The sequence below is a fragment of the Oryctolagus cuniculus genome, chromosome 20, assembly GCF_051225735.1.
Source record: "Oryctolagus cuniculus isolate XC-2025 breed Fujian yellow rabbit chromosome 20, ASM5122573v1, whole genome shotgun sequence".
NCBI lineage: Eukaryota > Metazoa > Chordata > Mammalia > Lagomorpha > Leporidae > Oryctolagus > Oryctolagus cuniculus.
The window spans coordinates 27,643,776-27,657,533 of NC_142886.1; the positions used below are offsets into that span (position 1 = coordinate 27,643,776).

General features: G+C 45.4%; 1 protein-coding gene and 1 pseudogene across 2 annotated transcripts in view; both read right to left on the reverse strand.

The window, feature by feature from the left end:
* Positions 1 to 13,758, reverse strand: part of TMED8 (transmembrane p24 trafficking protein family member 8) — a 37,290-nt gene that overhangs the window by 21,045 nt on the left and 2,487 nt on the right. The window lies entirely within an intron of this gene.
* On the reverse strand, positions 1,536 to 3,017 carry LOC149120119 (peptide chain release factor 1-like, mitochondrial; annotated as a pseudogene).

Below are 13,758 nucleotides of genomic sequence, written 5' to 3' on the forward strand. Positions count from 1 at the left end.
CAAACTTTTTTCAACTATTTGTGTTATAATTAACTCCTTTCACTGTTACTTACTTTTTGACTCTTTTAGTGATATCTTTTGTCTTTAATGTAGTCAAGATGTATCAACCAACTTATTCTTCACTAGACCTTCTGTGTCCTATTTAAGGCATCTTTCACTATACTGAGATCCAGAAAATATTCTCTCATACTATCTTTTAGGAGCTTATTGTATTGCTTTTCTCATTTTTTTAAAAAAATTATTTTCATTTTATAATCTGAAAGCCAGAGAGACAAAGATCTTCCACCTACCAGTTCATTGCCCAAATACCTACAACAGCCAGGACTTGTCCATGCTGAAGCCAGGAGGCTATATCTCAAATTCAGGACTCCTGCATGGGTGGCATGGACTCAGACAACTGAGCCATCATCTGCTATGTACCAGCAGGAAGTGAGATCAGAAGCAGAAGGACTTGTGCTTGAACCAGGCAATTCAACATGGGATTCAACATGGATGTAACATGGGATTTGGGCTTCCCATGCAGCTACCCAACTGCATCAAAGGCCCTTCAACCTTTCCTTTTCAAACTGTAACATACCTCACCTTGCCTTTTTGCTGTACTGTGAGTCAGAAGAATCAAGTTTCTTTCCTTCCTCTTGGAAGAGCCAACTGTCCCAGCACAGTTACCATCCTCCCCCACTGCTCCTTAGTACAATCCTTGTTGCAAATCATGTGTCCATATAAATGCAGGCATTGCTAGGCTATTCTGTAAAAGCTTTCAAATAAAGTCTTGATATCTGATAGGGCAAATCTTTACATGTTGTTCTTACTCAAGAGTGTCTTCTCTATTTGTGCCATTCATTTCTCTCTATATGAACCAATGTGCCAGACTGCACCAAAAAATCACCAAAACCCTTCTGGGATTATTTTTGGGATCACATTTTTTTCTAAAAACCAGGGCAAGAAGAATCAACACATTTACAGTATTGAGTCTTCCACTCTTTGAAAATGATACATTCGGCTGGCGCTGCGGCTCACTAGGCTAATCCTCCGCTTGTGGCACCGGCACACCAGGTTCTAGTCCTGGTTGGGGCGCCGGATTCTGTTCCGGTTGCCCCTCTTCCAGGCCAGCTCTCTGCTGTGGCCAGGGAGTGCAGTGGAGGATGTCCCAAGTGCTTGGGCCCTGCACCCGCATGGGAGACCAGGAGACCTGGCTTCAGATCAGCGCGCCGGCCGCAGCAGCCATTGGGGGGTGAACCAATGGAAAAGGAAGACCTTTCTCTCTCTCTCTCTCTCTCTCTCACTGTCCACTCCGCCTGTCAAAAAAAAAAAAAAAAAAATCTCAGCATGCCAGTGTTGCAGCATAGCAAGTAAAGCTACCACCTGTGGCATCCCATATGGGTGCCAGTTCAAGTCCTGGCTGCTCCACTTTTTTTTTTTTTTTTTTTTTTTTTTGGTTAAGATTTATTTATTTGAAAGGCAGAGTTACAGAAAGAGAGGGAGAGACAGAGATCTTCCATTTGTTGGTTCACTCTCCAAATGGCTGCAGTGGTCGGGGCTGGGCCAGGCTGAAGCCAGGAACCTGAAACTCCATCTGGGTCTGACATCAGTGACAAAGGTCCAAATACTTGGACTATATTCTGCTTTCCCAGGCACATTAACAACAAATGGACTTAGAGTTTTTTGGAAATAATTTCTAATAAAGATTCATAATTAGCATAGTCTTTCAATGACTGTATCATCTCATCCAGCTGGTAATCTCCTTTCATAAAAGCGTCCAGATCATGCACTGATTTGTTTATTCTGTGATCTGTGACGCGATTTTGTGGGAAATTATATGTTCTTTTCTCCAACCTTCCTTTAGTTCCAACCGGAATCTTCCTAGCATTATATCTTTTACTTGTTTCTTCTAGATGCATGCTGTAGAGTTTTGCACATAACTTCTTCATGGCCATCTCTCTATTTTTCAGTTGAGATCTCTCTTGTTGGCATTCAGAAACAATACCTGAATATTGTTATGAGAATGAAAGAATTTTAATAGAAAAATATTCTTTATTTATTAAGGAATACTTCATTTCCTTCTCATTCTTTTTCTTCTTCCTGTGGGAGGATGAACTCTCCAGACGGCACTGTCTGTGGTATTTACATGCTGCCCCCCTGCTCCGCTGGCTCGTTTTGTATCAATTCTCAAATCTATAGGATTAACCACCAGGTTAATCTCAGTAGACTGGGTAGTATTGCTACAGTCATAGTGCTAGTATGGACGCGGCCTTGCTTCTCTGTTTTTGGCACTCTGTGTAGTCCGTGCACACCTCCTTCAAATTTCATGAGCGTATAGGCTTCTGAACCCCCAATGCTGGCAGATGCATGTCTAAGGCCACCTATTTCACTTGGAAAATATTCCAGGGTTTCAAAATGCCATCTTTTAAATGCAGCATGTTGCTGATACATATCAAACATCTCTGAAGTAAACAACATTGCCTCCTGACCCCCGATTCCTGCAGTTACCTCCAGGACCAAATCATTTTCATCTGTTTCTTCTGAGGGAACCAAAAGTAAAAGGATCTGTTGCTTCAGCTGTGTAATTTCTTTCTGACACAGAGTTACTTCATTCTCTGCAAGTCTCCTTAAATCTGCATTCTCATTGCTTAGCAGGTGCTCAATCTCCCGCAGTTCCTGCTCTTTCTTGCTCAGGAGTTTGGCGGCCGCCACCAGCTCGGGCCTCCTGACCTGCAATGGGGTGTCAGACCTTGCCTGGCGCTTCAGAAAGGTTCGCAAAGGCCTGCCACGTGTAAACAGCTTCCCCCACTGCCGGGTGACCACAGCTGAGAGGCCCGCGGCTGGGGCCAAGGGCCAGCCGCGCCCACAGACACCAGGCCGCGCCCCAAAGAAACCGGGACCGCATATCTAGGCCAAATCGGCAGAACCTGACCCAAACTGGAAATCAGACATGGCGGGTCTCCTCCACTTCTGATTCAGCTCCCTGCTAATGCGCCGGGGAAAGCAGTGGGAGATGGCCCAGTACCTGGGCCCCTGCATCCACATGGTAGACCCAGAACAAGCTCCTGGCTCCTGGCTTCAGATCAGCTCAACTCTGGCCATTATGGCCATTTGGGGAACAAACCAGTGGAAGGAAGATCTCTGTCTCTGTCTTTCTAACTCTGCCTTTCAAATAATTAAATAAATCTCTTTAAAAAAATCAAATGAACAATGCCTTTTTAAAAATGCCACAATAAATTTGCAATCCCAGAAAAACTCAACTTGGATATATATATGTATGTATTCATATATATTTTATATATATTCATATATTTTTAAAGATTTATTTATTTATTTGAAAGGCAGGGTTAGAGAGAGAGAGAAAGAGAGGTCTTCCATCCACTGGTTCACTCCCTAAATGGCTACAATGGCCAGAGCTGGGCCGATCTGAAACCAGGAGCCAGGAGCTTCTTCTGGGTCTCCCCTGGTTACAGGGACCTGAGGACTTGTGCCATCTTCCATTGTTTTCCCATGCGCATTAGCAGGGAGCTGGATTAGAAATGGAGCAGCCAGAACTCAGAGCAGCAGCCATATGAGATGCTGGCACTGCCAAAAGCGGCTTAACTCGCTGTCCCACAGCGACAGCCCCAGGCATCTATATTACCATATATATCAGTCTGCTAATATTATGTTGATAGCTTTTTACACTTATATTCATGAGTGAGATCAAACTATTTTCCTTCCATCTGGGAGCTTTTTTTTTTTTTTAAAGAGTTATTTCTTTGTTTGAAAGGCAGAATGACAGAGACACACACACACACACACACACACACACACACACATCTTCCATCTGCTAATTCACTCCCCAAATGGCTGCAACAGCCAGGTCTGGCCCAGGCTGAAGACAGGAACAGAGAACTTCATCTAGGTCTCCCACATGAATGGCAGCAACCCAAGCACTTGCGCCATCGTCCACTGCTTTCCCAGGCACATTAGCAGGGAGCTGGATGGGAAGCCACCCGGGAGCACTCTGAATATGCCAAGGATTTATTTATTCCTTTAATGTAACTCTGCTGGCAATAAATCCTGGTTTTGACTATCTTACAAAAAATACTTTTTTAAAAGATTTTTTTCTTTATTTGAAAGTCAGAGTTACACAAAGAGAGGAGAGGCAGAGGCAGAGGCAGAGAGAGAGGTCTTCCATTCAATGGTTCACTCCCCAACTGGCTGCAATGGCCAGAGCTGCACTGATCTGAAGCCAGGAGCCAGGAGCTTCTTCCTGGTCTCCCACTTGGGTGCAGGGGCCCAAGGACTTGGGCCATCTTCTACTGCTTTCCCAGGCCATAGCAGAAAGCTGGATTGGAAGTGGAGCAGCCGGGACTTGAACCGGCGCCCATATAGGATGCTGGCACCACAGGCGGCGGCTTTACCTGCTACGCCACAGCACCAGCCCCTCACCTTCATTCTTGAATATTACTTTCACTTTAAAAATTCTACATTAGTCATCATCTTCTTTCAGTACTATTAAAAAAAACCTACCATTTATTTCTCTGTGCACAAGTCAGATGTCAGTCAAATCCCTACTCGTTTGATGGCACACTGACATTTTCTATGGCTACTTTTAACAGTTCTCGTTGCTTTGGTTTTGCAGCAGTTTTAACTGGTAACTCCAAAATCTGGGACCCCTTTGGGTCCATTTTTACTGCCTGTTGTTTCTTTTGATTTTTGTTCACGTTGTCTCTTCCCGTGCCGACTCTTTTTTAATACATGCCAGAAACTGTTCTTGCAAATGGTAGAGGTAATTTGTAGCCTACAGTGAGCCTTCAGAGAGGATCTGCATTTGCTTCCATTAGACACCTGGAGCACTAACTAGACACTGGGTCAATTCAACCAAATTCATGAACTTGGGTCTCTGCCAAGGCCTCCTTCTAGGGCACAGCCTTTCAAGGTCCCACTGCAGAGGAACCAGGGTTCCCCAGGCTTCCCCCATTTACTGAGTCCCAACATTAATCCCTGTTACTTTGGTCCAGAAAGGCATTTGCCATTCAGCATCTCCACTCAGATTTCCAATTTTATTTGCCCCAGGGGACAAAGGAGCCCCCAAAGAGACTCTCATCTCTGGACCACTCTCTTTATACCTCTCTTCCAGATCACAGCCTGGAAATTCTTCATTATATTGCTATCTCTCGGTATCTTCAAGCATATGTTCATATTTCATCTATATTTTTAAATCTATATTTTGATTTATTTGAAAGGCAGAGCAACACATTCACACACACAAGAAGAGGGAGGGAAGGAGACAGAGATAGAAAGAGAGAGAGAATCTTTCATCCACTGGTTCACTCCCCAAATGCCTACAACAGCCAGGGCTGAGCCAGGTCAAAGCCAGAAGCCCAGAACTCCATCCAGGTCTCCCACGTGGGTGGCAGGGGCACAAGACTTGAGGCCTCACACGCTGCCTTCCAGGATGCATGAGCAGGAAACAATCAGAAGTGCAGTAGCGGGGACTTGAACCAGCACTGATGCACGTGTCCCCAGTGGCAGCTTAACCTGCCGCACCATGACGCCAGCCCCCACCCATGGTTTCTAATTTTCCCTAGGGACAGAACTGGTCCCATGGACCCACTCTGCAATTACTGAAAAAATAAATTCATCCTGCCTCTTTATCTTTTTCAAGTTGAAGATAGCCTTCATGAATAAAATAGAAACAAAAGATTTTTAAAAATTCTGCTTTCTCTCTGTCATTAACAGTATCGGTTTCTCTAAACAGTTCTATCTCCCTCCAGCTTATTCTGCTGCTTATAGTCATAACGAAGACTTCAGTAGGTGAATTTTTAGACAGAAATGCAATTAGCACAAAAATAATGGAAAGCACCAGTGGACTTAGAAGAATGATCTAAGATTAATTCTCAAGGAGATTTATAACCTTTATTTCAGGAAAGAAGTCATCTGAGAGGAGGCCCAGAAAAGGTGGGTTCTTGATGAGCAGGAAGGCAACAGCGATGGAGAGAAAGGTTGGAGGACAGGATATAAACACAGTGAAAATCTCACGGCATGCTTGTGTGTGTGTGTGTGTGTGTGTGTATAATTTTTTTTCCTAAACAGTTAAGATATCCATATTATTCAAATAGTTCACAGTGAAAACCTTCTTCCATGTCAGTTCTTACCTCCAAAAGTAATGAATAGTATTAGATTTTGTGTAGCGTTCTGGAGACATTTGATGCATACAAAAAATGGTATGTGTGTATGTTTATGTGTGTGTTAATATACATATATACATATACAAGTAAATGAGTAAAATGTACTATTTTATACGTATATAAATGAGTACAACATGCTCTCTGTATATTCTCTGACACTCTTTCACATAAATCATGAGCACAGTGGACACAGCAGGCACGGGTTTATTTTTTATGTCACACAGAACTTGCCATACCTGCCCATGAACAGCTTCCTCGTTCTCTTCCGGAGCAGACTAATGTTTCTTGGGTAAATACTCCATCATCGGCTGACCCAGCTCCCTACTGATGGATGTTCATGTGCTTTCTAACCTTTTATCACCACAATCAATGTTATGATAACCTTGTGGCCATGCCAGGGAAGGAAGGAGTCAGTGGGGGGCATACTGTAATTTTAATGAATACTGACAATTGCTTTTCACAGCATCTGTGCCACTTACAGTCCCTCAGCAATGCGTGAAAGCATGTTTTTTTGACCAATACAGTGAGTTAGCAAACTACCAATGTAATCCCAATTTCTGTTTTCCTTATTATGAGTTAGGTTTAACATTTTTCATATGTTAAAGAGCCACTTCTCACAGCATTTTAACAGCTTGCTGTGTACCAGGTACTAATGCGTGAAACAAAAAATATTGCTGGGGCCGGCGCTGTAGCACAGTGGGTAAAGTTGCCACCTGCAGTACCAGCATCCCATATGGGCATTGGTTCAAGTCCCAGCTGCTCCACTTCTGATCCAGCTCTCTGTTATGGCCTGGGAAGGCAATAGAAGATGCCCAAGTCCTTGGGTCCCTGCACCCGCATGGGAGACCTATAAGAAGCTCCTGGCCTTGGGTCAGCGCAGCTCCAGTCATTTTGGCCAACTGGAGTGTGAACCAGCAGAGAGAGACCACTCTCTCTCTCTGTCTGCCTCTCCTTCTCTCTCTGTATAACTCTGACTTTCAAATAAATAAATCTTTTTTTTTAAAAAAGATATTGCACTGTATTTTTAAGTTTAAAGGAATTTTCGTCTGGGGCTGGCACTGAGGCACAGTAGGTTAAGCCTCTGCCTTTGGCATTAGCATCCCATGTGGGCACTGGCTCATGTCCCAGCTGCTCCTCTTCAATCCAACTCTCTGCTAATGGTCTGACAGCAGGGGAAGATGGCCCAAGTGTTTGGACCCCTGCAGCTGCATGGGAGACCCAGAAGAAGCTCCTGGCTTTGGATTGGCCCAGCTCGGGCAGTTGTGGCCATTTGGGGAGTGAACCAGTAGATGGAAGACCTCTCTGTCTTTCCCTCTCTCTGTAACTCTGCCGCACAAATTAACCAATAAATTTTTTTTAGAAAGAAATGCCTTAAATTATGTAAAATTGGTAAAAACATCTTATAATAGGATTCAAAGAGGCAGGAAGTAAGAAAGGGAGAAAGAAAAACACAAGTTTATTTGAAGTTTAAAGTATAAGAAATGCAGTCCAGTTTCACAGAGAGGGAAAACAACCAGGAACCCAGTTTTTCAGATTTCCTGAATTGATCTACTGAAATTTAAACCACTAGAAAGAAGAAAAAGCCTACTTTTCTGTAGCATAAAATATCAGCCAAATATAAGCCTTTTCTGCAAGTATTCCTATAAGAAGCCAGGGCAGATTTTGAAATTTAGGTGGCACCCTCCCTCATGTTCATGTTTGGTCCAGGTCTTAATTTCTGCGAGGTCCCACAGCAGAGGCAGAGCTCCGCCCCGGGGAACACGGATCCCGGGTTAAACAGGCTCAGCTGGTTGAGAAACAGCGTGAAGGCACGCTGCTCTGGGGGCTCGCCTTGGGGGCTGGGGGCTACTTCGCCGCCAGTCTGGGCCGTTCCATTCGGCCCTGGCTTTTATCTCCTGTGACCTTTGCGAAGGTTTTACCACAGTTGAGCCGGCGTCTGACTTCTTGTAGCTGCCTAGGGCTTCTGTTTTTTTTTTTTTTTTTTTCCTCGTTATAATTAACGTAAAATTGAGTTAAAGGACAGAGGCGTGCGTGAATACTAAGATTGGCTTTGCTTTGACTTTTTAGTCTGGCTTTCTGGATCTCCAGATGTGACCGTAGGCTCTCCACTTGTGAGATCCTCAGTTTTTTTTGTTTTAATTTTTTTTTTTTTTTTGACAGGCAGAGTGGATAGTGAGAGAGAGAGACAGAGAGAAAGGTCTTCCTTTGCCGTTGGTTCACCCTCCAATGGCCGCCATGGCCGGTGCACCGCGCTGATCCGATGGCAGGAGCCAGGTGCTTCTCCTGGTCTCCCATGGGGTGCAGGGCCCAAGCACCTGGGCCATCCTCCACTGCACTCCCTGGCCACAGCAGAGGGCTGGCCTGGAAGAGGGGCAACCGGGACAGAATCCGGCGCCCCGACCGGGACTAGAACCCGGTGTGCCGGCGCCGCAAGGCGGAGGATTAGCCTAGTGAGCCGTGGCGCTGGCCAAGAGATCCTCAGTTTTAAAGCTTCTCACTTGTATCCACGCCAAAGTGTTCTCATTGCCTCTTTTCTAAAGTCCAGGAAAAACAAAAAGCCCTGTCCGGACGGCCCCCCTGCAGAAGGAGCATCATGCTTACGGTGCCGCGACTCGGCGCTTAATTTTAGAACTGGAGTTTGAGGTTTTGGGTAGCCTAACCGAGGAGTGAGCCCTGTAGTCCGCTAGCTCTTGTCTGAACATAACAGGTTGCATTTCTCCCTTGTGGGAAAAAGCCTGCCTGCTCCCGACCCCACACACCCCCGACTCCCCCTGCCTCAAAAGGGGACGCAAGGGCCCAGCTGTTATCATCCTCCATCCTGAGTTACTTCGAAATGGCTTTGTTGTTTTTCTTTTTTTGTACATGTTGGCTGCAGTACTGGTGGTAGAATATACTATAACGTGGGTCATCTCTACTTCTGTATTTATTTATTTATTGCTAGACCTCAGCCACCGTCTTCTCCCCTGCCCCCTCTCTGCCTGTAGGACGTACTGTGTGTAGTCATGCACTTTGTATTAATATATTAGACATCTACAGATCTGTTTTGTACTTTTTATACTGTTGGATACTTATAATCAAACCTTTTACTAGGGTATTGAATAAATTTAGTCTTATTAGAAAATAAAAAAAAAAGAAATTTAGGTGGCACATGAGAAAATGGTCTCTATTTTAAGAAACATATATATATATATATTACTATGTATTGAGAAAAATTGAGGAGCTGGCACTGTGGCACAGAGGGTTAAACTGCTGCTGGCCACCATAGCGTCCCGTGTCAGAGCCCTGCTTGGAGACCTGGCTGCTGTGCAGTTAATGCACCTGGGAAGGCAGCGTGTGATGGCTCAAGGACTTGAGTCCCTGTCACCTATGTGAGAGACTCAGGTGGCTCCTGGCTTTGGCCTGGCCCAGACCTGGCTTTGCAGCCATTTGGGGAGTGAAACAGCAGATGGGAAGATGGAAGATCAATCGCTCTCCCTTTCTCCCTTTTTCTCTGCCCTTCAATAAGTAAGTAAATCTTTAAAAATACTGACACATAAAACTAGCAGCATTTTTTATAACGAAACAAAGTTTTAAATGTTAATGTAAAGAAAATAATATTAGAATGATATCCTCTAATGTGGCAAAATCATTGCGATGGTTCCAAAATGGTCAAAATCTTGGAAACAAAGAAAGGTAAAGCGGAAACATAAGCTCAAGAATAACTGAATTAGAACTGAGGACCTAAGGCAAAAGTCAGAGGCAAGAAAATGAAACTTACTTACTAAAATAATTTACCTTTTATTTGCCAATTTAAAAAATCTGAGTTTTCCTTCTGTGTTTCTAGAGTATGGTTTCAGACATTCTGATCATGCTACCAAGTCAAGTTTACCGTGTATTTTGTACTTTCTCATTAAAGAAAACTAAAAAGCAAGTTGTTTTTTTTTTTTTTTTTCAAAAACATTTGAATATCAGGTCAGAGTTCTTTAGAACAGATCTCCCAGGACTTCCCCTTCCAGGAACAGGCAGCAGAGGGAGAATCAGGCTGGCCTGTCCTGTCCCAGTGTAGGTTACAGACTCGCGAGGCTTACAAAAAAACAAATAAGCTGACTTTATGTTTCCACAAATCCAGGGATCAAGCGATCCTGTTTTTCCTCAGCCTTTAAGCACGGAACGTGTTCCTAAGTGATCACTCAGCTTGGGGTGCACCAGATGGATTGAATTATGATGTGACGAATCAACTACTATTTTAACACTGCAGAAACACAACCCCAAGAAAAAGGCACAGAAAGACACATTTTTTAACACAAAAACCTAACGTGGAGCTGAAAAACACAATGGCTCTTCTACCAGCCAACAGGGTGGCCACAAAGTTTGAACTGTGATTAAATCGAAATAGCCACAGACAGATACAGAACATCTCTATCCACGCCGAACGACCTATCCCACTACCCCCAGCCCTACATTAGGGCCATGAACGACTTTCCCTGACCAGCTTCTAGACCTTAACGTCGAAATGCACTGACAACTCTCGGGCTCACAGACACCAAACCGAGCTCTGAGGCCCACCTGACGGCCAACACAGCTTCGGTCCTTTATTTTCCCCCAAAGCTCCCGAAACAATTTAGAAACAAAACAAAAAAGGCCCCTCTGCCGTAGTGATGCAACACGTATGCCTCAGAGAGTTTCCTGGCATAAAGCAAGATTTCCTTCTCCCCTAGGGAAGTGAGGAACCCAGGTGCCCCGTCAGAAGACCATTAAAAACAATTACGGTTCATAAACAGAAAGAGCGCCATGTCACTGCAGAGCTTAGCTCCTAAGAAGATAAGCCCTTTGCTTCCTCTTCGCTGAAACCTCAGGTCGCAAACAGGAAGACTCTGAAAGCTATTCCCTGTAGAGAATACTGTTTACAGACAAGGGCTTTGTTTTGAAGGAGTGAGGGACCCTGAAAAGCCAGAATCCTGAACCCAAGAACCACCGAACGTCCAACCTTGTTTCTGATCGCTGTTTTCCTTTACGGGAGACAGACACTCTTTGAATTTCATCCTGCCTTAGCTCTTCGTTGCTTGCTTCTTGGGCCATTTTCTAGAAGATGGCAGAAGGGCCCAATCTCTTCATTTAAAGCAGTTATTTGGGGTTGACACCTAAGTCCGTACGACTCGCCTACGCGCCGGATGCAGCAATTCCACGCAGCTTTGGAAAGCCATCCTCTCTACCCCTGGCTTTCTCAAACGCAGCACTCCTACCACGTGGAGCCAGATGCTTGGCTGCGGGGACTGTCCTGTGCACTCCAGGATGCTGGTGACATCTCTATGAGACGTCAGAACAGCTGCTCTCAGACAGTACCCAATGTCCCTCGGCGGCACAGAACTGCTCCTGGCTGAGAACCACTGTTCTTTTTTTTTTTTTTTTTTTCATTTATTTGACAGGTAGAGTTACAGACTGTGAGAGAGAGAGAGAGAGAGAGACAGAGAGAAAGGTCTTTCTTCCATTGGTTCACCCCCTAAATGGCGGCCACAGCCGGCACTGCGCTGATCCGAAGTCAGGAGCCAGGTGCTTCCTCCTGGTCTCCCACGCAGGTGCAGGGGCCCAAGCACTTGGGCCATCCTCCACTGTATTCCTGGGCCACAGCAGAGAGCTGGACTGGAAAAGGAGCAACCGGGACTAGAACCCGGCACCCATTTGGGATGCTGGTGCTGCAGGCGGAGGATTAACCTACTGCGCCACAGCGCCGGCCCCGAGGGCCACCGTTCTAATTCAATGACCAGTCCTGGCTGTTTCAGCCGTAACTCCTCATGTTCACCTGGTGCTCCTTCAGATCTCCGCATGGGGATGTTCTCTCTCCATCCGACTCAGCCAAGATTCACAGCACCTCGAAGGCACGCATCAGGGGCTCTGGGAGATGGACACTGCTCCTGCCTTCAAGCACAGGTTTCCTGGGGCACAGGCCCACCAAAGAACCCTAATAAAAGACACCCAGCTAGAAAGCGTTTTGAACTGACCTTTTCCCCCTTTGGAACTCTCATCTCATCAAACTGAAAACACCTCGAGCACAAGGACCCTGACCTGTCCGGGGGTCCCAACACCTGATTAATGGCCGGTAAGAACAACCATGAACTTCATCATAACTCTAGAAAGCAAAGACTCCATAGTTAACTGAACCTGCCTCAGCTGTAGTGTGTTCCCCTGTAAAACTGGAAGAAAATGGGAGTTGAGAGGATTAAACAATACAAGTAAATCTTTCTCCACACACTGACACAGAGTAGGCATTCAAGGCACATAAGTTATCACCACTATCTTATTAGTAACATATCCTAGTTCAAGAGGAAGACCTTGCTCTGGGCTGCAATAACCCCCACACGACATAAAAAATAAATCCGCTATTACGTGCTTTCTGAGGACAAGAGGAAGGAAAGTAACTGAAAAACATTTCTACTAATGTCCTAGGAGGAAGAAGTGAATGCAGGAACCAGTTAGAAGTTGGAGGGGAAGGTGGATCATGCCGGGAGAGAAACCCAGTGTACCAGCCCGTGTACTTCTGGATCCAGCGTACTCTTAAGATCTTCCCAGGGGCCAGCGTTCTGCCATAGCAGGTTAGTCAGCATCCCATATGGGTGCCCGCTGGACTTCTGGCTGTCCCATTTCTGATCCGGCTCCATGCTAATGCACCTTGGAAGGCGGTGAAAGATGGTCCGTGACCTTACTATGCTAAAAAAGGCTTCTCAAGAGTCAGGCACCGACTCTCCCTACTTTGAACAGGTGCTCATACAATGGGCAGCGAACCTTCAAACTCATTTTGACTGGATTACACTGCTCAAGGCATGTTTGTCGAGATCACAGTTCTTACAGTGGAAAGCCTCCTATGAGGAAGAGGCTGAAAGTGTGGCGAGTAATAATGCTGCCTGTGGAATAGCAGTAACCTTTGATATGCTCACAGGCCGCGGCACCTACATATAGCCTCATGAACAGGCCTGCATTGGAGTAGTTGCCTATTTTGACCAGGTCAGAGATTTGGCACTCAGAGCCTTAAAAAATATAAATCCTCCTAATTACAGTCAGCTCTTTAGAAACCTAGTTCAAGGCCTAGGCGAATGGTTCCCCAGTTTCCTTGCCAGAATCTTGGAGGCAGTAGAGAAAAGATTACCGCTTGGCCCCGATCAAGACAATCTGGTCAAACAATCAGCTTGGGAAGGTACTACCAAAGAGACAAAAGCTGCAATCGCACCAGTCCATAATGAAGACATTTCTAAATGGATAGCAGCTACAAAGGAGGTAAACCCTGCCGATACACCCATACAAGCCCTAACTGCGGCCATTAACAAACTGAACACAAGGTCTAATGACCCTCCAGTTTGTTGGGGATGTCAGGAAACAGGACACCTACGGCGAAACTGCCCAAACGCTGACAGACGGGGCAAGCCCAAAACACTGTGTCCCAGATGTAAAAAAGGCTTTCACTGGGCAAAAGATTGCAAGACCAAACCTTTAAACTCCCAGCAGGGCGGCCCTCAGTCCAGCAAGTAAGAGCGAGTCCCACCACCATTAACTGGCCCTCAGTCCAGCAAGTAAGAGCGAGTCCCACCACCATTAACTGGCCCTCAGTCCAGCAAGTAAGAGCGAGTCC